At 47.4% G+C, this 25,979-nt stretch overlaps 1 protein-coding gene across 5 annotated transcripts in view; it reads right to left on the bottom strand.

Moving 5' to 3' along the window:
• LDLRAD4 (low density lipoprotein receptor class A domain containing 4) overlaps nucleotides 1-25,979 on the bottom strand; it is a 365,789-nt gene that overhangs the window by 282,908 nt on the left and 56,902 nt on the right. For 4 of the 5 annotated variants that reach the window (XM_029065135.2, XM_029065136.2, XM_029065134.2 and 1 more), the window contains exon 2: nucleotides 12,154-12,228. The gene's annotated coding sequence lies outside the window, so the exon portion shown is untranslated. Of the gene's footprint in view, nucleotides 1-12,153; nucleotides 12,229-25,979 lie in introns of those variants that run through there. The other variant, XM_029065149.2, reaches the window with a different exon arrangement.

The raw sequence follows: 25,979 nt of genomic DNA on the forward strand, positions 1-25,979 counted from the left end.
GGGGCAGTGGGAGATGGAAGGTGGGGTTTAGCATGCTGGGCTAACGCCGGGCCCGGGTCACTCACCAGCCCTGCTGCCGGCGAAATGGAAAAAAGTGGATGGAAAAGTTTGGATCATTCAGGCACATCACCCAGAAATAACTGAGAAATAAAGAGGTTCGTGCACCTTCCAGAAAACCAAGCTTACACAACCGTTTCAACTTACAAAGAAAAAATTAGAGACCTTCCACAGGCTACACTAGCTGTTATTAGATCCACACGATAGTTACGACACTGGCATGAACCTGCACCTCTTCCTACAGAAAAGCACCCATTTTGCCAAATTGAAATCCTAAACGTATCTGTCCTGACAGTTGAAAATTATCAACTCCACACTTCAACTTAAAAAACAAGTAGAGTACAATCAATCAGTCAATCAGTGGCATCTATTGAGTGCTTACGGTGTGCCAAACATTGTACTTGGGAGAATACAACATAACGGAGTCGGTTCCCCACCCACAGTGGTTTTAACAGTCTAGAGTACAGATAAGCCCACTCACCTCCACACAAAACATTCCACTTCCCAATATAGCGTACGGAACACCAGGATACTGTATTGATTCTCCTCTGTACCCAAGGAGAAGCAGTTCTCCACCTCCGCCCCAACGATTCGCAAGCCTACGCTCATGCGTTTCTTCCGTGGCCTCTGGGGGTTTGCATTTGATCAGGGTTTGGTGGAGGAAACGTCCCATTCCGGAGGGTGAGGGGCGGGGGGCTGGGAAATACTCACCAAGGGGGCAAATCCTACAGTCTATTTTGCCCTGTTCTTACCTTCTCTAATGGAAAGCTCACAGACCGGGGAATGAGAGGACCAGGGTGCTCATCCCGGTTCTGCTACTTGCTTGCTGCGTGACCTTGGCAAATCATTTAACCTCTCTGAGCTTTCGCTCCCTCATCTGTAAAAAGGGAATAAAATACTTGGTTGTCCCTTCTGCACTGTCTATGGACTGGGATCTGTAACAGGCCATTGTATTTATTGAGTGCTCTCTGTGTGCAGAGTACTGTACTAAGTGCTTGGGAGAGTACCATATTGTTATAACAGAGTTGGTAGACATGATCCCTGCCCACAATGAGCATACTCTTTAAGCACTTGATATTCACCCCACCCTCCGTTCTCCAGCACTTATGTACATATCCATAATTCATTTTAATATCTGTCCCCCTCTAAGTTCCTGGTGGGCAGGGAATATACCTACCGACTCTGTTTTCGCACTCTCCCAGACACCTAGGAGAGTGCTGTGCACCCAGTAAACAGTCAATAAATACGACTGATTGATTGTTTGATTGCCCTTCCTCTTAGATTGTGAGCCGTATGTAGGACAGGGACTGTGTCCGTTCCGATTATCTCGCCTTTATCCCAGCATTTAGTTCAGGGCTCGACACATATATCACTACTGTTATCATTATTATTATTATTATTATTACAAGGTAGCTCTGCAATGGTAGCTGACTAAATGCAGGTTCCTGTCCTTTTCTTTGATGTTAAGGCACAGTGTGTGCTCTCAATGAAAATTCTGTAAAATGGGGATGAAGACTGTGAGTCCCATGTGGGACATGGACTGTGTCCAACTTGATTAGCCTCAGAATTCAGGTCAGTGTATGGCACACAGTAAGCACTTAACAAATACCATTAAAATAAAAAAAGCATTCACCAAAGGGTCCACTGAAAAAGGAGAACCACCGCAGAAGCATGAGCACGGAGGCCATATTGTCCCCGCAACCTCAGTCATTTCAAAAGAGGTAGGCCTGGGGCAGCCGGCAAGCCCGGCTGCTGGGCCATTTGGCAGGGAAAGCGTTGGCACGGTGCGGGCCAGGAACTCCAAAGGAGCCCCTACCACTTTCCAGGTTCCCTGTGGGGCATTTACGTCACAGGAAATCTCTGACAGGCCGCTGAAGCCACCCAGCACTATCTGGCAGAGTTCAAGCTGGGTTCCACAGTTCATTCCTTCCCGTGCAGAAGGTGGTTTCGTCCTCGTCTTTGGCTGCGCCTCAATGTCCCGCGGTGCTCCTGAAGCCCACCAGACCAAGCCGATATTATCCCTTCCCTCCCAAAGTATTTACAAATCACTTCACTGGGCAAGTCTGATGTAGTGTTGGTCTCGCCTCCATTTTCCCAGCTGACGAATACTAAAATATTCTGCTCTCCCTGGTACCTACAATAGAGTAGCCAGGCTTTCCACAGGAAACATTTGGGACAGAGAGGGGAAAGTTAGGGATGTGAGATGGTCCATCTCAGGAATGTTCATTCATTCAGTCAGTCAGTCAGTCATATTTATTGAGCACTTACTGTGTGCAAAGCACTGGGAGAGTGATTTGGGAGAGGGCTTGGGAGAATACACCACAACAACAAACAGACACATTTTCTGCCTACCACAGGCTCACGTCCTAGAGGGGGACTGTGTCCACAAGGACAACAAACACACCGTCCCTTCAAGCATTCTGGTGCCATTACTGGAGACAGAATTAAGGGCTGAATGGGCAATTATTTCAACCCAATCATGGCACTACAAATGTTCTTGTGACATCCTAGCAGCTCTGTTACCTCAACATTATTGACAAAATGGAAGACACATTATTGACAAAATGGAAGACATATCTGGATTTATTTCCTTAGATTAACTTTTTGAAGTTGAAGAAAGCTCTCAGCTGGCATGTTTGAAGGGGGAGAGAGTTTCAGGCAAGGGAAAGGGCATGGAGAGATGAGAGTTGAGAATGAGGCACAGTGAGGAGGTTAGCCTGAGAGGAACAAAGAGTGCAAGCTAGGGTGAGGTGGGAAAACAGAGTGGATAAGTAGGAGGGAGAGAGCCAATTATGTGTTCTAAAGCCAGATGGGAACAAGGAAGGGTTACAAAAATGAAGCACTGCAACAAATAGCAGCTCAATATTAGTTAGAAATAACGGTGTATAAATTGAAAAGATGTACCTTTGGATTGAAGCAAAAATGTTCTCCATCAGCGTGGTGACGATATGTCTTCTGATGGATGTGTTAACACCACATATCACTTATAATGGTATTAAAAAGATGATAATAATAACAATAATAATAGTATTTGTTAAGTGCTTACTATGTGTCAAACACTGTTCTAAAGCACTGGGATAGATACAAGATAATCAGGTTAGATATCACATGAGGCTCACAGCCTAAGTAGGAGAAAATGGGATTTAATCCCTATTGTACAGATGAGGAAACTGAGACACAGCGGTGTTGAGTTCTAGGTCACACTTGTCCATCGTCACACAGCAGACCAGTGGCAAAACCGGGAGTAGAACTTAGGTCCTTCCCCGGCCCAGAGTCTTTCCACTGGATAGAGGCAAGCTAAGGACAGGGCAAAATACACCAAAAATTCATAAGACAAACGTCCAGTAGCTTAAATAATATCCTGTGCTGACTACTAACATCACTGAGCAGTGGGTCCAAGGAAAACAGAGGGGAGGGGGCTTTTATCCAGGAATTACACTGGGAAGCAGGATTGTAAAACTGAAACATTAAAGTGAGTCTGGGGTCATACACCACAACTTTTCATCTGGAGTTCATGAGTGAAAGGGGGACAGGGATTTTTTAGTGGCAGTGAGGACCGGGAGGGAGAAGGTTTCAAACTGCAGAGAGTCCGGTCTTGTCAGCTCAGCCCTGGTTGGTGGGCATCTCACTCAAAGACCGAGAAGTACTTCTGCCTGGAGCTACAGGGCAGATGTCCCTTCACCCCCACCCCGGTCTCTGGCTGGATGCAAGAGGCAGATTGAGGTAATGTGATGAGGCAGGGTGGGCACAAGTGAATTCCCAGAGACAAGGAACAGCACCTGTGGTTTTACCAGGGAGAGCCCTCTGGGGGCGGAGCCCTGAGCCATGAGGTTGGGAGATACAAGGAAATAGTCCCAACTTCCTAGCTTTCAAAACCAATCCAGATGTGAACATGGGCAGTCACCACACAGAATTTAGAATTCACATTTTCAATCCAAGCAAAAATCTCTACGCCCTAGAGTCCAACTTTTCTTCCCTTTTTCAGCTTGACACTCAAAGCCCGGGGTTCCTGCCCCACCCGGAGCCTGGGGCGTCTGGTTAAAGACAGTAGGATTTGTGAATGGCCGTCCAGATGTACATATCTACAATTCTATTTATTTATATTAATGCCCGTTTCCTTGTTTTGATGTGTATATGTCTATAATTCTATTTATTTATGTCGATGCCTGTTTACTTGTTTCATTGCCTGTCTCTCCCCTTCTAGACCGTAAGCCCATTATGGGCAGGGATTGTCTCTCTTTATGGCTGAATTGTACTTTTCAAGCGTTTAGTCCGGTGGTCTGCACACATTAAGTGCTCAGTAAATACGATTGAACGAATTGACTGAATGCCCCTGAATGAAGGATTAAATAGGGCCTGCCAGATCACCGGGTAAACTTGGGGCAGTTTACAGGGAGGCATCAATCCAGCCTGGCAGCTCCCAGTGGAACAGCTACCCCTTCCAGGGTGTGGCAATGTGGGATTTCTGGAGTCAGGATCACCACCCTGCTCCCTCCCCCCGATTCCATACAAACACAGCCCAACACCAGCTTGGAGAAGACTAGGAGCAGGAGAAAGTGGCAAGAAGCAGCGTAGTCTAGTGGAAAGAGCCCAGGTCTGGAGTCAGAGGACCTGGATTCTAATCCCGGCTACGTCACTTGTCTGCTCTGTGACCTTGGGCAAATCGTTTTACTTCTCTGTTCCTCAGTTACTCAACTGTAAAATGGGGATTAAGACCGTGAGCCCTACATGGGGCAGAAATCATTCTCATTTGATCCCCATTTTAGCCCACGATAACCCGTGGGGAAATATCCAGTGACTGACACTCCTTCACTCCTGTCCCTGACCACATCACTCTGCCTGAATCTAAGGCCTCACTGGGGTGGGAGGAATCTTAATGAGAAGCAGCGTGGCTCAATGAAAAGAGCCTGGGCTTGGGATTCAGAGGTCATGGGTTCAAATCCTGGTTCTGCCACTTGTCAGCTGTGTGACTGTGGGTAAGTCACTTAACTTCTCTGTGCCTCAGTTCCCTCATCTATAAAATGAGGATTAACTGTGAGCCTCATGTGGGACAACCTGATTACCCTGTATCTTCCCCAGTGCTTAGAACAGTGCTCTGCACATAGTAAACACTTAATAAATACTAACATTATTATTATTATTATTTGATGGAGACAGTTTCAGTACCCTTCGTCAACATTTTTCCTGATTCCACAGGAAGTGAAGAAAAGGGCAAAAAGGAGATTGTTTTGTGGAGGGGAGGAAATATCCACCATAGTTGGCAGAGGCCACACTCCAAATCAGCTGGTGGCTGGAGGCAATGGCTTGTCCTCTAACTTTCCTCGGAATTCAGTGGAATATTAATAGAATGGCAGCAGCCCAACAGGTGGCCCGGGGAGCGTTTCAGTCCACCGGTTAAGCCCGGCAAGGGAGCGGCAGCAGAATGTGCCACCATGTTTAAAAGAGAGTTCAATGCCCAACGGTATCGAAAGGTAATAATAATAAAAATGTTGGTATTTATTAAGCGCTTACTACGTGCAGAGCACTGTTCTAAGTGCTGGGGTAGATACAGGGTCATCAGGTTGTCCCATGCGAGGCTCACAGTCTTAATCCCCATTTTACAGATGAAGTAACTGAGGCACAGAGAAGTCACACAGCTGCCAATTGGCAGAGCCGGGATTCGAACCCATAACCTTCGACTCCCAGGCCCGTGCTCTTTCCACGGAGCCACGCTGCTTCTCAAAAATAAATGGTGGTATTTGTTAAGCGCTTACTATGTGCAAAGCGCTGTTCTAAGCAGTGGGGGATACAAGGTGATCAGGTTGACCCCCGTGGGGCTCATAGTTTTAAACCCCATTTTACAGATGATGTCACTGAGGCACAGAGAAGTTAAGTGACTTGCCCAAAGTCGCCCAGCTGGCAAGCAGCAGAGTCGGGATTAGAACCCACGACCTCTGACTCCCAAGCCGGGCTCTTTTCACTGAGCCACGTTGCTTCCCTGAGCAGGTTATGCCACCCTTATCACTGATGGGGGTTTATTCATTCCCTTTTTGCTCACTCACGCTTTTTCCAGTTGAATCTATGTTTTCCCTTTTGCTCTTGGCCGCTGTCTGGACACCCTTTGGGCCTGTCTGTCTCCTGCACTGGGCTGTGAGTGGCTCAAGGGCAGGGACTACAGTGTGACCTAGTGGAAAGAGCACGGGCCTGGGAGTCAGAGAACCTGGGTTCGAATCCCAGCTCTGCTATGTGCCTGCTTGTGACCTTGGACATGTAATTTAACTTTGCTGTGCCTCAGTTACTTCAGCTGTAAAATGGAGACTCAATACCTATTCCCCCTTCTACTTAGATTGTGAGCTCTGTGTGGGACAGGGACTGTGTCTGACCCGATTATCTCATATCCCTGATTATCTTGTATCTTCCCAGTGCTTACAACAGTGCTTGACACACAGTAAGTGCTTAAAATTACTATTATTATTCTTTTCCAGTAATGGCCAAGGGAGACTGAATACACACAAGTGGTGACGGTGGGGGAGGACGTCCACAACCTCATTCCCCATGGGGTGACTAATCTGAAGGATGATCGAGGTTAAGGGATGCGATTGATCCTCAAGCATCAAAAAGCAACCCAGCTGTCACCCCACTGGAAGGAAAGCCATTTCTTTCCTTCTGCAGAGCGACTGTGACTGACCTCAGATGAAAAATGGATGCCACCGGCAGGCTTCGGCTGAAGCAGAAAACCAACACACAGACGCTATCGATCGTGCCGAACCTGCCTAGGGTCTCAGGGTAACTACGGCTAGGCGCCTCTCCAGGTCACTCCTCTGCGACACCCAGAGCTGATTCATACGGGCCAGGCCCAGGACCTGCACTGCAACTCTAGACTCCATGATAATTGCACCAAAGCGTGGCTAAATCACAAGGCGAAATGACTTATAATTCTCCTTCAGGAAACACTCGCACTAGAGGCCCTCTAATTAGGACATCCAAAATTTCTCTTATGAATCTGTTACAAACTCCATTGCAAAAATGTGCATATCCATAATTTATTTTCAAACAGTCAGTGGAATTTATTGAGCGCTTACTAGGTGCAGAGCACCGTACTATGTGCTTGGGAGAGTATTTTAATGCCTGGCTCCACCTTTAGACTGAAAGTTCATTATGGGCCGGGAACCTGTCTACCAACTCTGTTACATTATACTCTCCCAAGTGCTTAGTGTAGTGTTCTGCACACAGTTAGTCCTCAGTAAATGCGATCGATTGATTAATTGGATACCTGTTTCCAGCATGAAACTGGGTAGGTAAGTGAGCCCCTTGTGTGACAGGGACTGAGTTGGATCTGCTTATCTTGTAGTGTTTGACACACAGTGAACGCTTAACAAGTATCACAGTTGTTATTAGTAGAACTGTTATTGAGAATAAGCCCCTTTCCTGACCCAGCACCCACAGTGGCTCTCGACTTAGCTGCTGTTCAGAAAGGCAGCCCAATTCTGAAAGGTTTGGCAATTCCGAGGTTGTACTCTGAACTCTTTAAGACTCTGAATTGGCAAAACACGACGGTCAGCCACCATATTCCAATTAGGCCTCTGAATAATGAAGACAAGCTGACTGAAACAAGTGGGATTCGTAGAATTTCAGGGAGGACAATGGGCTATGACCTTAACAGTCAAGGCGCTAGTGTCCGGGTTCATGTCCGGGAGAAGCCAGGCTCTGTCTGTTTTATTTATTTGCAGTTTAAAGCTCCCTAGAAAAACAAGCTTAAAGAACAACCAGTCCTCTCAACGCCTGAACTATTGTTTCAAAAATCAAAATGGGAAATGTTTTCCCTGGGTGGGTTGAAAAGAAAAGAATTGTTTTTCCAGGGTATCTTTCCCAGTGTCATCTGTTTGCTTATCTCCTTAGTTCCAAAGGACAGTGCTCAACTACTCAAAGCAGATGTAGTTTCTGTAAAATGGAGATAAGTTACCTCTTAGCTGGAAGCCCCTGGGAGACAGACAGGGATTGCATCTGTTCTGACTGCCTGGTAGCTACCCCAGTGCTTACTACAGTGCTTGGCACATAGTCAGTGTTTAATCCAACCCAACTCAATGGAGAATAGAAAAATCATTTTTAAAGTATAAAGAATAACAAAGAAAAATAAAGATATTATGAATCTAAGACCAGCCAAAGGTAAAAAAAAAAGAAGAACCCACAGGTCATGGATTGGTGAATTTCTTCTTTCCAAATATTTATTTTTTGCTAAAATAGAAGAAAAAAAATCCTAAAATCCATCAAATATGTGCAAATAGGAATTGACCACTTCCTTTTTCAGGTAAAACCTTTCAGGCAGTTCCAGATCACCCTGTGACATTCCACATTCTTTGGCCTCGGAGAAAAAGTCACTCCCAGAAACCAGAAAATGTATTTGATCGTTAAGCTTGCTGCGGGCAGGGAATATGTCTACCAAAAGCTCTCTGTGGGCAGAGAAGGTGCCCTGCTCTACCAGGTGCCTGCTGTGTGATCTTGGGCAAGTCACTTCACTTCTCTGCGCCTCAGTTCACTCATCTGTGAAATGGGGATTGAGACTGTGAGCCCCATGTGGGACTGTGTCCAACCCAAATTGCTTGTATCCACCCCAGCGCTTCATACCGTGCTTGGCACATAGTAAAGCACTTAACAAATACCACAATTATTATTATTATTATTACCATTTCTGATGTATTGTACTCTCTGAGCTCAGCGAGTGCTCGCTACATACCAATGATTGATGGATAAACAGGGAAATTTGGAAATTAATCAGCCAAGTTATCCTAGAGAAGATGTGATTAATCAATCAATCGGTGTATATATTGAGGGCTTACTGTGTGTGGAACACTGAACTTAATGCTCGGAAAGTTCAGAAGCACCATGGCCTAGTGGAAAGAGGACGGGCATGGGAGTCACAGAGCCGGGCTTCTAATTCCAGCTCCACCACTTACCTGCTGGGTGACTTTGGGCAAGTCACTTCACTGCTTTGTGCCTAAATTCCCTAATTTGCAAAATGTGGATTCAATACCTCTTCTCTCTCCTATTTAGACTGTGAGTTCCATGTGGTACCTGATCATCTTGTATTTAACCCAGAGCTTAGTAAAGTTCTTGACATCTAGTAAGTGTTTAACAAATACCACAGTTATTACTGTTAATATTATTATTATAATACAAGAGAATTAGTAGGTGTGATCCCCGTCCACAAGGAGATTACAGGTGACAAGTAATCCAATGACAAGCAATTGTAATGACATTTTAGAAAAATGGCCCAGGGAGCAGAGTGAAGAATGGACCAGAGAAGGCTAAATCCTCCAATCCAGGACATGACAAGTTCATGGACCAGCATAGTAGTTACACAGATGGAGAGGGATCCTGAAAACGCTTGTGGAGGAAAAACCAATGGGATTTAGTGACAGAGTCAATATGGGGGTTTAAAGAGGGTGAAGAGAGGATGGAAATGCCAAGATTAGTGGTTTTGGAGATAGGGTGGATGGTGGGGTTGTCAACTGGGTTGGGAAAGATATGTGAAAGAGAAGATTGGGGCGGTAAAATGAGTTCAGTTTTATACATAGTGAGCTTGAGATGCCAGCGGGACATTGGCATAGGGGTGCTTTGGAGGCAGGAGGGAATGGGAGAGGCAGAGAAGAGGAGAGATCGGGGCTGGAGAGGTAGATGTGAGCATTTGAATAGAGGTGATCTGTCATCTCATCAAGAGCATTTACTGCATGCTTTCCAAATATTGAGGACAGTCTTGATACCCTACTGTGCCCAGAGTACCATTCTGGGAATGTGTTTGCAGACCCCAGTACTGGCACTTGGGCCCATACAGAAAAACAAAAAGTTCCGGCCCCCACCCTGGAGGAGATTTCAAGCATTAAAAGCAACTCAAGCCCAAAATATTAAACAATGGATTTTTCTCAATTCTACTTTGCTTTACATTGCAGAATGAGATAACAATTTGTATAATAGTCTTCCCTGGATTCCTTAATTCCTGAACCGGGCTGATTCGTGTTGCTTCTAGTTCAACTTTTAATGACTGACTGAGATGAATCAGATCCTTTAGCATTCCAGGTGAGGCTAACCGTCCAGCCCATGTTTGCCCACACTCAGGTACACAATAGCCAGTGTGCTCTCTATGTGTCCACTTGTACTTTCCAAATGCTCAGTACAGTGTCCTGCACACAGTAAGCAATCGGTAAATACTACTGAATGAATAAATACGAATGAATGAATGAATGAATGAATGAATGAATGAAAAGCAGCTTAAAATTGGCTGCAGGAAATTTCCAAAGACCTGTGCATGCTCCTTCTCCTCAAGAGACATGGAAGGGAAGAGGAAGAGAAGGAACAGAAGGACAGATTGTGAGTTCCAGATGGGATGGAGATTTTGTCTAACCTGTTCTAGACCGTAAATCCCTCGTGGGCAGGGAATGCATCGGTTATATTGCTTTCTCGTTCTCTCCTACGTGCTTAGTACGGTGCTCTGCAAGTAGTAAGGGTCAATAAATACGACTGACTGACTGAAGGAACGTGTCTACCGACCCTGTTATATTGTATTCTCCTAAGCGCTTAGTATAGTGCTTTGGACACATTAAGCACTCAATAAATGCCATTGATTAATCTACCCCAGTGTCTAGCACCGTGCTTGGTACCTCTACATGTTGAATAAATACCACGATTGTTTTTGTTGTCAGAACATAAATTCAAAAACTTAGAAGGAAGTGGGGTGCAGGTGTCAAAATCTTCCAAAATCAAGCACGAGGCTTAAACACGCAGGGCCTCAGTTTCTCCATGTGCAAACTGGGATAACGCTCCTCTTCTCTCTACGACTCACCTCCACTAAAGGGGTCCAGGAGAATAAACAGGATAAGCACCGGAAAGAGACTCAGGCTCCTTGGCCCTCCATGCCTGTCCTCCCCTGTAGAGTGTAAGCTTCTTGTGGGCGGGGAATGTTTCCTGTGCTTCCGTTGCATTTCCCAAACGTTGACTATCCCGCATTGCCTTTAGTAGTTGCTCAGTCAAACAGTCAACCAGTCGTATTTATCGTGCATTACCGAGTACCGAACTTGGGAGAGCACAGTAGTAAAAGGAGGCCGCGTGGCTCACTGGAAAGAGCCTGGGCTTCGGAGTCAGAGGTCATGGGTTTGACTCCCGGCTCTGCCACTTGGCAGCTGTGTGACTGTGGGCAAGTCACTTTACTTCTCTGTGCCTCAGTTCCCTCATCTGTAAAATGGGGATTAACCGTGAGCCTCACGTGGGACAACCCGATTCCCCTGTGCCTCCCCCAGCGCTTAGAACAGTGCTCTGCACATAGTAAGCGCTTAACAAATACCAACATTATTATTAACATTATTAGGTCCAATCTCTCATGGAGTATACAATCAATCTAGCAGGGAATCCAGTGCAGTGGGAGGCTGGGAGAGCACCTAGGCGTTTAAAGGGTACAAACTCAAGTGCATGTGGGACAAAGTAAGGAGGGGACCCCTGAACCCTGGGGGCTCAACGCTATCATTGTTTATTGAGGTAACCCCAACACTGCCTGAAGGGGGACAGCAGCTCAGAGTTCCCTTTCAAGTCACGGGGAAAGAAGTACAACAGCTCCCAACTGTCAAACCACCGACCGCTGTTCTGTACACGACATTGAGAAAGGAAGGTATACACGAGAGGGACGGACTCTTATTTCTCGAAAGTCGCCGACTGATTCTCTTTCTGCCGCCTCCATGTTCCCTGCAGGCAGGTCAGAGGTCACAACCACAGGTGTACGTTCCAATAGGAGGCATCCCTCAGGCAGAACATCCAGCTTGCAGACACTTTTCTCCAAACCACAAGCGCGGAGCATCCCAGACGGCTCCCACGGTCGGTTTCCAGCCTCAGTGGCCTCCGAGACCCCTGAAAATTTCATCTCCCTGTTCTCCATTCAGACGTTCAGAAGCCCTACTAAGATACGTTATGTAAAAGATAAAATTGACTTCACCTGTAAGAACCAAAAATAAATACACAACTCCATGTGGAAAGGTCAGTCGGCCAGTTTTTTTTCTCAGCTAGAGAAATCCAGCACCCCTAAGAGGGGCCCTTCGAAGCACTTAAGTACTAAAATCCACTTGTAAACCTCACCTTGGGAGTTTGCACTGCCTTTCTTCCAAGGGGATCCAACCTCTTCAGCTTGTTAACACAGTTCTCTCGTGACCCCTAAAAGGCAAATCAATCAATGAATCCACAGTATTTACTGAGCGCTTACTGAGTGCAGAACACCGGTACTAAGTGTTTAGTCCTGCACTAATAAGGGCTTATTATTGAGAGGTAAACTGAGGCACGAGGCACCAAGTAGCTCAGCCGGGGCCGGACAAAGTTAAGAACAGGATCCAGCCCACACCACCCCCGGCTCGAGTCCTCCGCACTTGGCATCGGGGATCCCAGAGATGTGGTTTAATAATCTAGGCCTTATCAGGTTTGGAATTGAAGTGAGTCACTGGGGACATTTTTCTTGGCTAAAACTGGCAATTCACCCCACTAGAGCCAGACGCTGGATACAAAAGAACCAGCATAACAGGTAACAGTCTTGGACGCTAAAAAAGTCAATATTGAATGCTTGTCACAAAGCGACATTTAGAATGGGCAACGCTGCCCTATCACTTGGTTTCAAAAGTGCAGTCTTTTCCCCTGTTCTTGATGCCAGGGTGACAAGGGGCATATTGTTTCGAAGGCAGCCAGGGCAAGCACGCCACTTCCCGCCGCTCCCAAGCCAGCCCACGGGGCCGTGTTTGGAGAAAGAATGGGGAGCTCTGTTGTTAAACTGAACCCAAGACCAATCCAGGATGAACGCCCTCAGCGACCCTCTGACCCGTTCTCCTCTGCGGGCTGAATCGGCCCTACCACCCCGCTCCCCGGGCCGAAGCCGGCTCCTGGCTCTTCCTCTAGGGAAAGGCAAAGCCAGGCAGCAAGGGTTCCTCCTGTCCAAGAACCACCTCTCCTCCCCCGTCCAGCTCTCTGACTGCGGCCTCTCCGGACAACAGGTGCTCTGCACTGACATCCGAGGGCCTGCTACGACCGATGCCTTCGAGGGCTGCAGGCCGCATCGGGCTATTCATTCATTCAATAGTATTTATTGAGCGCTTACTATGTGCAGAGTACAAATCGGTAACTTTGATGATGATGCTCTCCAGGAAGGGGGCACAGGGTGGGAGAGGATTAATCAAGCAGTCGTATTGATTGAACACTTACTGTGTGAACAGCACTGTATAAAACACTCGGGAGAGCACAAGACAACAACATAACCGACACTCTCCCTGCCCAGCGTGAGCTTACGGTCTAGGCGGGGAGACAGACGTTATAAATAAATTCACTATGGATACGTACATAAGTGCTGAGGGTCTGGGCGATGTGGAAGAGAGTGGAATTAAGTGGGGTTGGGGGTCCAGCGCCCACCTGTCCACAGGGAGAGCCAGAGGAGGATGCTATGTTTCTACGTTCCTTTCCCACCCATTAGATCTCTGACAGTCTCCAAGATAGGCCTCTGCTTGACTCTCCCTTCCATAGTCGAAATCGGTAGAGTACTGGAAACTTTCCAGGTGTGACCTCGAGAGGGGCGAAATCACTTTTAAGCACCCGAAAATTTCCAGAAGAGGTCCAATCCATCTATCAGTCAATGGTATTTATTGAGCACTTAATATTGACAGAGCACTGCACTAAGTGGATGGGAGAGGGAAATACAACACGAGCGCGGACAGATGGACCGGAGGAGGGATGGAGGGACCGGCTAGCCATCCCTTGGAAAGTTTGGCTATTGCCGAGCAGAGCTGGGTACGGAGCCCCGGAGCACTGGGGCTCTAGCTGCCTGAGGTCGAGTTTGGGGCTGGGGGGCAACGGGAGCTGGCACTCTTGGGAGCAGCAGAGAATGGGGGCAGAGTGTGGGAGAGAGCCTCTCCTCCCCCGGGTCCGGAGTCTCGCGTGTGGGGCAGGCTTCACGTGGTCAATCACTCAATTGTATTTACTGAATGCTTACAGAGTGGATAGAGCACAGGCCTGGAAGCCAGAAGGACTTGGGTTCTCATCCCAGCTCTGCCACTTGCCGCTGTGTGATCTTGGGCAAGTCATTTAATTTCTCTGGGTCTCAGTCATCTCATCTGTAAAATGGGAATTAAGACTGGGAGCTCTACCTGGGACAGGGACCGTGTCCAACCTGATTAACCTGTATCTTCCCCAGCGCTTAATACTGGGCTTGGCACATAAGCGCTTAACAAATACTATAAAAAAAAAAACCCCAGAATTAGCATAACGTGCTTATGGTCTAGAGCTCCAGAAGAAAGGACCATTCATGGGCAGACACAAGTGAAAATGGTGATATTCAGTAAACCAATCCACCAAGAATACGCTTGGCTCCTCTAAAGCCAACCTATATACTGCACCCAGATCTCTTCTATCTCACCACCGACCTCTTACCTTACTCACATCCCCCCTCCTGCCTGGAACTCCCTCCTGCTTCATATCCAACAGACAACAACTCTCCCCAAAAACTCTTCTAAAATCACATCAGTCAATAAATAAATGAATTTACTTACTGAGCACTTACTGTGTACAGAGCACTGTACTGGGTGCTTGGGAGAGTACAGTATAATGGAATTGAGAGACACATTCCCTGCCCACAGCTAGATTACAGTCTAGAGGGGGAAACACATGCTAATATAAATAAATAAATTACGGCTATGTACCTAAGTGCTGTGGGGCTGAGAGAGGGGTGAATAAAGGGTGTAAATTCAACATCCCCTATAAGAAACTTTCCCTAAGCCTTCACTTCCTCCTTTGCGCTCCCTTTCACATCACCTCTGTCTTTGGGTCTGCACCTCTTAAGCACTTTAATATTCACACCACCCCCAACCCCTCATCACTTATGTATATAACTTTATATTCTGTCATTTCCCTTCTTCGTAATTTCTTTTAATGTCGGTCTCCCCCTTTACACTAAGTGTTTTGTGGGCAGGGACTGTTTCTACCAACTCCATTACTCTCCCAAGAGCTTAGTACGGTCATTGTGAGCGGGGAGTTTGTTTATTAATAATAATAATAATAATGATGATGGTACTTGTTTAGCCCTCACTATGTGCCAAGCACTGTTCTAAGTGCTGGGGTAGATACAAGTTAATCAAGATGGACAGCGTTCCCGTCCCACATGGGGCTCACACTCCTAATCCCCGTTTTGCAGATGAAGGAACTATCCACTCTATCCACTAAGCCATGTTGTGTATTGTTATATTGCACTCTCCCAAATGTTTAGCACAGTGCTCTGTGCACATGAAGCGCTCAACAGATGACCGAAGGAATGAATACAGTGCTCTGAACACAGTAAGCGGTCAATAAATGCCACTGATTGGTTGGTTTATTAGCATTAATTTATCCCCTTGATTCTATTTATATCCCCTTGATTCTATTTATATCCCCTCGATTCTATTTATTGCTATCGTTCTCGTCTGTCCGTCTCCCCCGATTAGACCGTAAGCCCGTCAAAGGGCAGGGACTGTCTCTATCTGTTACCGATTTGTCCATTCCAAGCGCTTAGTACAGTGCTCTGCACATAGTAAGCGCTCAATAAATACTATTGAATGAATGAATGAATGAATGAATGAATTACTCTGGGCCGGGTACTGAGATCTCAGCAGAGTATAAGAGAGTTAGTCGACAGGCTCCTCCCTGTCCTTGAGGAGCTTACTATCTAGCTGGGGAGATAGATGTCAAAATAAATTACAGTTAGGAAACCAGCTGAAACACAGGTGCCCTCTAAGCTACCGCCAGGCTCCAGTAATAATAATAATAATAATAATAATAATGGCATTTGTTAAGCGCTTACTATGTGCTAAGCACAATTCTAAGTACTGGGGTAGCTTGACAAGATTATTAGGTTGGACACAATCCCTGTCCCATCTCTAGGCAGGAGGGCATAGGATTTAATCCCCACTTTACAGATGGGGAAACTGAGATACAGAGAAGTGAAGTGATTTGCCCAAGGTCACACAGCAGATGAGCGGCAGAGCTGGGATCAGAACCCAGGGCCTCTGGCTCCTGTGACCACACTAGGCAACACTCTTTCTCTTCATTTCATTCACTAGGTGATTGCTTTAAAGCAGGGTGGCTCAGTGGAAAGAGCACAGGCTTGGGAGTCAGAGGTCCAAGGTTCTAATCCTGGCTCCGCCACTTGTCAGCTGGGTGACTTTGGGCAAGTCACTTAACTTCTCTTTGCCTCATTTCCCTCATCTGTGAAATGAGGATGAAGACTGTGAGCCCCACGTGGGACAACCTGATTACCTTGTATCCCCCCAGTGCTTAGAACAGTGCTTGGCACATAGTAGGCTCTTAACAAATACCATCATCATCATTATTATTTAAAAACACTTTTGCACTAGCTGGCGCCCACAGGCCTGCACCGAATAACTCTGGAACCAAGAGGGGCACTTCTATTTGGAACTCAAATCGAGTCACGTGGATTTCACCGACAGTGATAATACGACCGGAGACCATCCACCCTGGATCGCCCCGGGACCCTCTCAAGATTCCTGACATCCGATCTCTGTAGCAATAGGTTGGGAACCTCAGTAATAATAATAATAATGGTAATTTTCAGTGCTTACTATGTGCCACACACTACTGAACGCTGGGGTGGATACAAGTAAATCAGGTTGGACACGGCTCCTGTCTCACGTGGGGCTCACAGTCTCCATCCCCAATTTATAGTTGAGGTAATTGAGGCAAAGAGGAGTGAAGTGACTCGCCCAAGGTAACACAGCAGACAAGGGGCAGGGCCAGGTCCTTCCGACTCCCAGGCTCATGCTTTATCCGCTAAGCCATTTTGCTTCTAGGCAAGGGCCAGGGTAACGGCTCGGCTTTCCCTGAGTAGGTTAAGGTAGTAGACGACAGGCTGAGGTCTGGGCAGAAACCTGTCGCCCTGCCTGCAGTCCGCTGCCCTGCCCACGCTCTTATTGCTTAAACTCCACCAAGGGAGACCGACCTCCGCCCCCTGGCTCCCATCGTGGCTAAAAACCTGTCTGGCCTTCTCCCCAGGGTAAAGGGTTCACACACTCAAGAACCAGAGGTTCCTTTTTACAGCCTCTCCTCCTCCCCCGCAGCTGCCCCCTCAAACTACTCAGGTAGAAACTCTGCCCACCCTCCAGCAGACTGCTGATTCTCTTCTCTTCCTCAGCTCCCAAGCCACCTGCCCTACTGCAGTTGCCAAAAGATACGCAGGACGCCTCCCACCCTAAAAGTCCCACAACAGCTCACTAAAGGTAGAAAGCAGAAGCACGTTAGCAGGACGAGAGGTCAGAAGGGGAACCAGCTGATTTCCAATCCTGTTCTAGGGCACCAGTCAACCCTCCACCCATCGAAAGCTGACCTGGAAAGAAAAGCTCCCTTCTCCCAAATAAGCCAGTAGTTAGAGGACCCAGGTTCTAAAACCAGCTTCGCCACTTGCCCGCTGTGTGACTTTGGGCAAGTCACTTAACTTCACCATGCCTCAGTTGCCTCATCTGCACAATGGGGATTAAGGGTGTAGCTTCTTGTGGGACAGGGACTACGTCCAACCCGATTTGCTCGTTTCCGCCCCAGCACTTAGGACAGTGCCTGGCACGTAGTAAGCACTTAACAAACACGACAATAATGATAATCGCCATCATCATGATTATTATTTCCTGTTCTCCCTCTTACTTAGACTACGGGTCCCGATGAGGGACAGGGACTGTGTCCAACCCGATTATCCCTGTATCTACCTCGGTGCTTAGAATAGCGTTTCTCACACAATAAGCACTTATCAAATACCACGTTGTTGTCACTCAGCATCCTGCCTTCAACTTCTGATGCGCTCCAATCTCCCTCCTTCTGCCTGAGAGACCGGGATCTGAGGGTGAAGGTCAGATCAGTCGGTCAATCAATCAATCAATCGCTTTTATTGAATGTTTACCGTGTGCAGAGCTCTGAACTAAGCACTTGGGAGAGTATAATATAACAGAGTTGGTAAACAGGTACCCTGCCCATGGAGGGCGGGGGGGCGGGGGGCAAGGATTGACCTCAGTGATGACCTCACCGGTGACCTCAGACAACCTCCAAGAGCAGCTGAAACTCCCTCCCCAGGTTAGGTAGCCTCCGGCAGTAATGGCACTCCATGCCAACTTTAATAGTTTTTGTCTCGGACCACTTCAATGATTTAATCTATTTTATTGTAAAGCACCAAGGACAGTTTTATAGGCAGGTCTGGTATAAATAAACCTTATCTTTATTTATCAATGCAGACAGCAGAAACACTGGCTTCGAGTTAAAACCTCTCCCAGTCCTATCGATCCCGCTCTGATTCTACCCTCAGCATTGGAACGGAACACGCACGCAGGAAGCCGGGGCGGGGAACAGCAGCCGGCACGTATTTCGGGGTTGTCTTAATGACTAAAACTCCTGTGCTGGGACCTTCTGCCTCATGCACTTTTCGATCCTCTCTCCAGTCTGGATCGTTCACCGCACATCCCCGAAGGGGACCGAGAAGTAGGAATTCCTTCACTGTTCACGCTGACAACAGACAGGCTCATGTGCTTGGCCCCTGCCCCAGAGAGAGGGAGAGGAGACTGGAGGTACAAAGAGCTTGGAGACATGTAGTGTCTCCTGCTAGTGTTGTCTACTGTACTCTCCCAAGTGCTTAGTACAGAGCTCTAGACAGCTAGGGTGGGTCCACCCTCACACCAGCGGATCCCGCTCTCCATCTGATTCACCCTGGCTCAGAACATCTCTCAGCAGAGGCCGCGAGCTCCCGGAGAAAACCCTCAAGCCTCCTCCCAATCCTCGGGACATCTGTTCTCTCGAAGGGATGGAGCCAACGTCTGATGCCAAGTTCCACCGCCTCCGATGAGACGCTGGGGTTTCGACAGGAGACGTTCAGCTCCTCCCCCTGCAAGACAGCAGATGTCTTGAGACGTAGTGAAAAAGTAAAGGTCACCCTGAACCAGTCCCTAGGGTGAGGTTTGAAGCCGAAGGGGTTCCCGCTTGAGAGCTCACACCAGGCTCCCAAGGGGTCGGCTGTTTTGGAAGAGCCACATTTTTGCAGTTCATGGAAAATCCCGATCCCCACCACCACCTTCTAAAATGAGCAGGATGGGCAGGAGCTGTAGCTGGTCGGCCGCGGCGGCGACGTCTCCGAACCCACCCAAGGGTCATCTGGGAGGCCGATTTTTATAAATTGGGGATAGAAAAGAAATTCCGAGATGGTAGCTGGGGATATCACTCCTGGGGGAATCTCTGGTCCCCTGCAGGTCCAGGGCTCTGCTTGGAGATTGTGCTGGATTCCAGAGGCTATGTCCTGCTTAAAATCCCCTTTAGCCTTTGAGTCAATCAGACAATAGCATTTATGGAGCGCTTACTGTGCGCCGAGCACTGTACTATGCACATGGGAGACTACAATATAAGAGGGTTGGAATTCAAGATCACTGTCCACAAGAAGCCAAGCCCCCACACTCACACACCCTAAACTGAAGAGGGGAGATAAGTAGCCTTTAGCATCTAATTTTTAACTGTAGGTCATGCAGTAAACACCTTAATCAGAGCAAGCTCTGCTGCCCTGTTGCCTGAATTTACCACTGAGTTTTTACCATTGAGATTTCACAACCCACAACCTATGCGGCTGCTGTGCAGAGCCCAGGCTGAGCCCTTATTCAAACGCCCCAGTGTCTGAAACCCCCAGATCCAAGAAGAAACCGTGCAACTGATTGCCCAACCTCAAACACAGGGAATCGATCGGAGGAGCGGTGCCCCGTGAAGCCGAATCACCAGCAAAGCGCAGTTCCACACGGAAGCATTCACCATGGCATCCCCTTAGCGGCAGCCTGGAGACCTCGGGTAAGGCCTTGGAACAACGGGGTGGGCTGGGTAGCCAGACAGACTGACACAGTAACCTAGGAGAGCGAATCCATGCTCTCCACCTGACAGGAAGTTGGACCCAGTCCCATCAAGGAAAGGATAAATCAATCAGCACTGCTTCTGCCCAGAAACTGCCAGAACCGCTCACACCTCTGATTGAAGCGCAAGGTTTACGGTGCGGTGTTCTAGCCTCACAACTCTACTTCCAACCTCTGTCGGCCACTGTCGAAACGGGAGATTCCTTCATGATAAAGTCTGGAAGGCACAAAACCACATGTCCTTCAAAAATCCCTCCCTTCTTCATTGGTTCCCTGGCCCCATTCCTAAGAAGGCTAAGACAGTTCTGCCAGTCCTCGGGGAGACCCTCTCCAGTGGTATTAAGCTCCCCTCACAGAGAGGTTTCATTACTAGAACTCAGGGGAAATGTCCACATCGGGCACTTTCTTCCCCAGCTGGCCAGTTACTTCTGGCAGGCAAGGGATGAGACTCAGTGGGTGACCAGGACCCCCAAAATACAGCTTTCAGGTGGCCATTAAAGGGTCACCCACCCCCACCCCACAGTTCTTACTGGGGAAGAGCAAGAGACTGATCCCTGCACCCTTGAGTGATCCCCCAGGTGCCTCTGCTCAGATTAAACATCCTCTTCAAAAATAATTTTTCAAAAATATATTTCACTTTGGGTCTAAAAATGTATCAATTTAAGGAAGAAACTCAGTCCAGGCTGAAGCCCAACGCTTTTGGGACCAAGTACAACCAATTAATTCCCCCAACAACATTTCACACTCTCCACCCGCCCTGCTGCCTGTCCCTGGGAGACCTCAGGGCCATCTGGCCACTCTGGGGAAGGAGAGGAAGGGGGAAAGGAGAGAGTGGGTCATACAACCCAACTCTCACCTCTCTCCCCAGGAGCAACTGTCAGTCAGGCAGAATCCTAGTCAATCAAAAAGTATTAAGGAGTTTCCAATCCCAATTTAGACCCATCCGGTCCGTCCAAGCCAAACACATCCTTTTCAGCCCCGCTTGGATAAATTAGACCTAACAGTTTTAGTGGCAAATCCCCTTTGCCTGACAGGCCGGAGAGTCGAGTGAAACTAACATTGTGAATCAGCAGGGGAATCCCGGACACTTCCTACCCAGTGCAGCCTGGAGCTGAACGAGAGCAGAATAGGGAGTTTGGAATCATACCACACGGTGCCTTTGGCCTACCACCTTAAAAGTTTCTCAGCGGCCCCTGAGACCATTCTGGGCAGGGTCCAGAATTGAAACCAGATTCTCCTCAGTTTATTTTTTTTAAATGGTATTTGTAATGATACGATAATAACATTTATCTGGGGAAGTTGCATGCACACACATGTTTGGAGGCTGAAACAAATATTAACCCGTTAGCATGAAGAAGGCAGACTCCATCTTTCCTAAAGAATCTCATCTTGCCCAAACTCCTAGCAGGAAAAGTGAAATGGAATGGCCGGTCTAATTCCCGGTGCTGTGGCTCGTGGCATCAGGCAGAGAGAGGTTAGGGAGCGGCAGAGAGAGACAAGAAATCCATCTGGCCACGGATGTCCATTCCTGAACCCCGCCCTGCAGGGGAGAGCAGCTTAGTGTTGACAAGTACTGAGCTCAATGATCTGATGAGAGAGGGAAAGAGATTCATGGGCAATCTAGGGCCCAAGCAGCCTGACACTGGGAGATGCCCAAGCCCTCCAGAAAGAAGAACCCATAGTCGGCATGGCCTGCAGAGGTGGGTGGGGAGAGGTGAGCGTTAAGAGTAGGGAGGGGAAACTCAGAGGGTTCCAGTTCTGCAGGACTTCGTGTTAGGTGAGTTATTCAATTTTATGCAGCCTTCATTTCCCCATCTGTAAAATGGAACTGCACCCCCTGGATTTCAATGCCTTCATGAATCCGTCAAATGTTAATTTTATGGGAATCCCGCTTTTAAGGGAGAGGGAGAGCTTGCAAGTTTTCCAAGATAAAGATGGTTTGCTTCTGGGATGCAGTGGAAGAGGGAACATGTCAGGCACCTCAAAAGTAAAGTTGGGTTTACCAACTCGGACCAAATCCAAGAATAAATGACCATTCTTCCCCTTAAACCCACCCCCTCATTCGGAATCCCCCAAATGAAAGAAGATACATAATTCTGCAAAAATAACTGATTGCTTGGTTAAAGGAGTCACCAGATCTGGGAGTCCTGCATCTTTCCTGGCTTCTGAGTGCACTGGTGACTTCTTTAGCCAAGCACCCAGTACAGTGCTCAGACCACAGAAAGCCCTCCTTAAATGATCACTGTCATCATCATCATCATTCCCAATCTGGAGGAAAAAGTAAGAGAACTGACTGCAAAAACAATTTTGCCATCCTACTATTCACCTTTGGGTGACTGACTCAGTTGCTTCTTCCTACCTGCAGTCTATTTTAGCATCTGTTTCCCCTACCTAGACTGTAAGGACAGGAATCCTGCCTACTAACTCTTTTGTACTCCCCAAGCACTTAATACAGTGCTCTGCATACAGTAACTAATAAAAACTCTGGATTGATTGAGAGGGTGGCACCATTAAAGTATTCGGCTTCAGATCAAATTGAACATTTTATGATCAACTGCTAACTTATTTCTGTGCTGCCAGAACTGAACCTACCCAAGTAATAATACTAATGATAATTTTGGTATTTGTTAAGCACTTACTATGTACCAGGCACTGTCCTAAGCACTGGGGTGGATACAAGCAAAACCAGTTGGACACAATCCCTGTCCCTTGTGGGACTCATAAGTCTTAATCTCCAGATGCCACATCCAATTTCTAGAGCATTTCCACCCACGCTACCTATGTGGCACCAAGCGTCGAGGCCGAATCACAAAAAATGAGTTCATGTTGGACAACCAGCATCGAGGTAATTCTTGTCCCAGTCCACCTTTGCTGTATATGACTTGCGAGGAAAGTGGCCCACAGCAGGATACCAAGCAGCCGTGTTAAGGACACAGATGTAATGGGAGAATAGTAATAATAATAATTGTTAAACTCTATGTGCCAAGCACTGTACTAAGTGCTGGGGCAGATACAAGACCATCAGGTCGCACAAGAGGCTCACAGTCTTAGTAGAAGAACAGTCAATGAATCTCCATTTTGCGAATGTGGGAACTGAGGCACAGAGAAGTTAAGTGACTTGACCAAGGCCACGCAGCAAAGCGGCAAGAACCAGAAACATAGTAGTTTAAAGAAAAATATTAATGGTGGCATTGAAACAGAGCCTTGGGGGTAGTTGGACTGCAGGAACAGCTGGGAGACAGCTCTAGAAGGCAAGCCGGACTGGTGTGCAGCGATCAGAAATGGAGTGACTATTAATCAATGGTATCTATTGAGTGCTTACTACGTGTAGAGCATTGTACTAAGCACTCGAGAGAATACAACAGAGTTAGCAGACATGTTCCCAGCCCACAACGACCTTACAGTTTATCTTGGCGCGGAAGATTTGAGAAGTGACACGGGGGCAGAAACGCAACACAGCCCGCCTCTGTGGGTGATGACTGCACAAGTGACCCAGAAGTCACAATGTGGAAAGACAGTATCAACCCCACTTGCACCCATTATTATACCGCTCTACCAGCAACAGCATCTTTGACCCCCACAGGGCAGCAATCCCTGCCATGGATTTTTAGGTTATAGGAAAGATAAACTACATCTGGAATACTTTAGGAAGCCAAGGAGATCGGCACCTGTCCACCAGCCTGTGGCAAGGGTAACAATCCTGTCCACGTAAATTGAGACAAGTGCAGCATTCCACTGTTGCTATAGCTGCCAACCTCCATTTTATATTCGAAGTCAGCGTGCCAGCCGTTTCTCTCACGAGCCCACATTAATGGTCCCGGTCAGAAGGGGAAATTGAAGGGGTGAGAGAGAACAGATGAGAGGAGGTGAAGAGGGAGACGGCTGCTTGTAACTCTCGTCAGCGGCATTAGAATTCATTCATTGGCCTTTGACCACTGACTGAGCACCGTTCGAGAGAGTAGAGTGAAAAAGAAGGGACAAGGTCTCTGCTCTCGAGGGGCTGACTGTCGAATGGAAGAGCTCGTGTTGGCAGAGTGAAAGCCTAGCTGGGCTGGTGGGTTTGGTGACTCTAACTGCGGGACTGTTGTGAGACCTTTCAGTTGTCCATACATTTCAGCAGTCAGTCCCCCACTGGAGTGTTATGGAGCTTTCTGTATGAAAGGCCCACCGGAGTGCCATGGGACATTCTGGCACTGCCATACTATGTGTTTCTAAGTGAACCCGCTAAAGCATTGCCTCATTCCACAGGCAACTCTCTTGGCACCCAGCCCAGCCAATATGTGGGATTAAACTCCTTTCCAAGGTTGAATAAGCCACCATCTGTCTATCTTGTGTGGTACAGTGAGCCATCCGGGAGTCTTGTCCCTTAGACCATGATCCTACCATATGTCACTCTCAAGCAAACAGCCATGCCAAGACATCTGAATAAAATGACTAGGTCTCACTGGAAACGCCTCTCAAAATTCCAGAGGAGGTTCGCCAAGGCTGCCTGGGTCAAACTAACCCAGGCCCACCTGAATGCTGGCCTTCCTGAAATGTTCACTCACTTTTCCCTCCCCCAAGACCCACTAGACAGAAACGTATTCATTCTATTCACCCTGGATAATGACTCTATTCCTCAACTGAAGTCATTTCAAGCACGCCCAGTAGAGTGCTTCCACCATCTTGGAGGTAAAATTCAGTGGAGTAGGAAAACTGAGTGGCATCAGTTAAAATTGTAAGAGTGTCTGAACTTATACTTGGAAGGAAAGGTGGCGGAGAGTGGAAGGAGACGTGGGAGAACGGTTCTTCAGTGAATCAGAAAGAAAGCCAGCTCCCCCCGAGAAAGACCTTTCTAGAAGTGGGGAAACTGAGAGTTGATAGAACAATCAATCAATCATATTTATTGAGCACACATTGTGTGCAGAGCACTGAACTATGCTCTGGCGAACATGCAACATAACAGAGTTGGCTTACACATTTCCTGGCCACAAAGAGTTTACAATCCAGAGGAGTAGAATAGCACTAACACAACTTACGGATATGTACATAAGTGCAGTAAAGGCTGACGGTTGGGTGAAGAAAGAGTATAAATCCAAGTTCCAAGGTGACGCAGAAGGGAGAGGGAGGAAGGGAGATGAGGACTTGGTAGGGGAGTTCATTCATTCCTTCATTTATTCAATTGTATTTATTGAGCGCTTTCTGTGTGCAAAACCCTGTATTAAGCACTTGGAAGAGTACAACATAAACAGTGAACAGATGCATTCTCTGTCCATAACAAGCATATAGTCTAGAGGAGGGGGACAGATATTAATATAAATAAATAAATTATAACTATGTTCACAAGTGTTAGGGGGCTGGGGGGGGGTGATGAATAAAGGGAGCAAGTCAGGAGACAGAGGGAGTGGGAGAAGAAAAAAGGAGGGCTTAGTCAGGGAAGGCTTCTTGGAGGAAATATGATTTTCATAAGGCTTCAGAGGTGGGATGGTCTGTCACATATGAAGCGGGAGGGAGTTTCAGGCCAGAGGCAGGACATGGGCAAAGGCAGGATAGATGAGATTGAGGTACAGTGAGTAGGTTGGCATAAGAGGAGCAAAGTGGGAGGGCTGAGTTGTTGGAGGAAATCAGTGAGAAAATCTGGACTAGAAAACCAACTTCTGGTTCTGTGCCTTTTTAATCGTGGAAACCTAGTACAGTTTTCATAGCACACTCCTCCTGCCCCTTCTTCAAAACTAGTTTAAAACCAACCTCTCCCCATGGAACCTTCTCCAAACAGGCAAAGTAATTGTGGCGGTATTTTTTACGTGCTTACTATTTGCTGAGCAGAGTATTAAGTGCTATGGTGGACACAAAATAATCAGGTCGTACATGGGCCCTGGTCCCACTTAGGGTTCACATTCTAAGTAGAAGAGAGATCAGGTTCCTTATCCCATTTTACAGATGAGGCAACTGAGGCACAGAGAAGTTAAGTGACTTGTCCAAGGTCACAATGCTGGCCAGTGGCAGAGCTGGGATTAGAATGGAGATCCTCTGACTCCCAGG

Source organism: Ornithorhynchus anatinus, chromosome 5, assembly GCF_004115215.2.
Source record: "Ornithorhynchus anatinus isolate Pmale09 chromosome 5, mOrnAna1.pri.v4, whole genome shotgun sequence".
NCBI lineage: Eukaryota > Metazoa > Chordata > Mammalia > Monotremata > Ornithorhynchidae > Ornithorhynchus > Ornithorhynchus anatinus.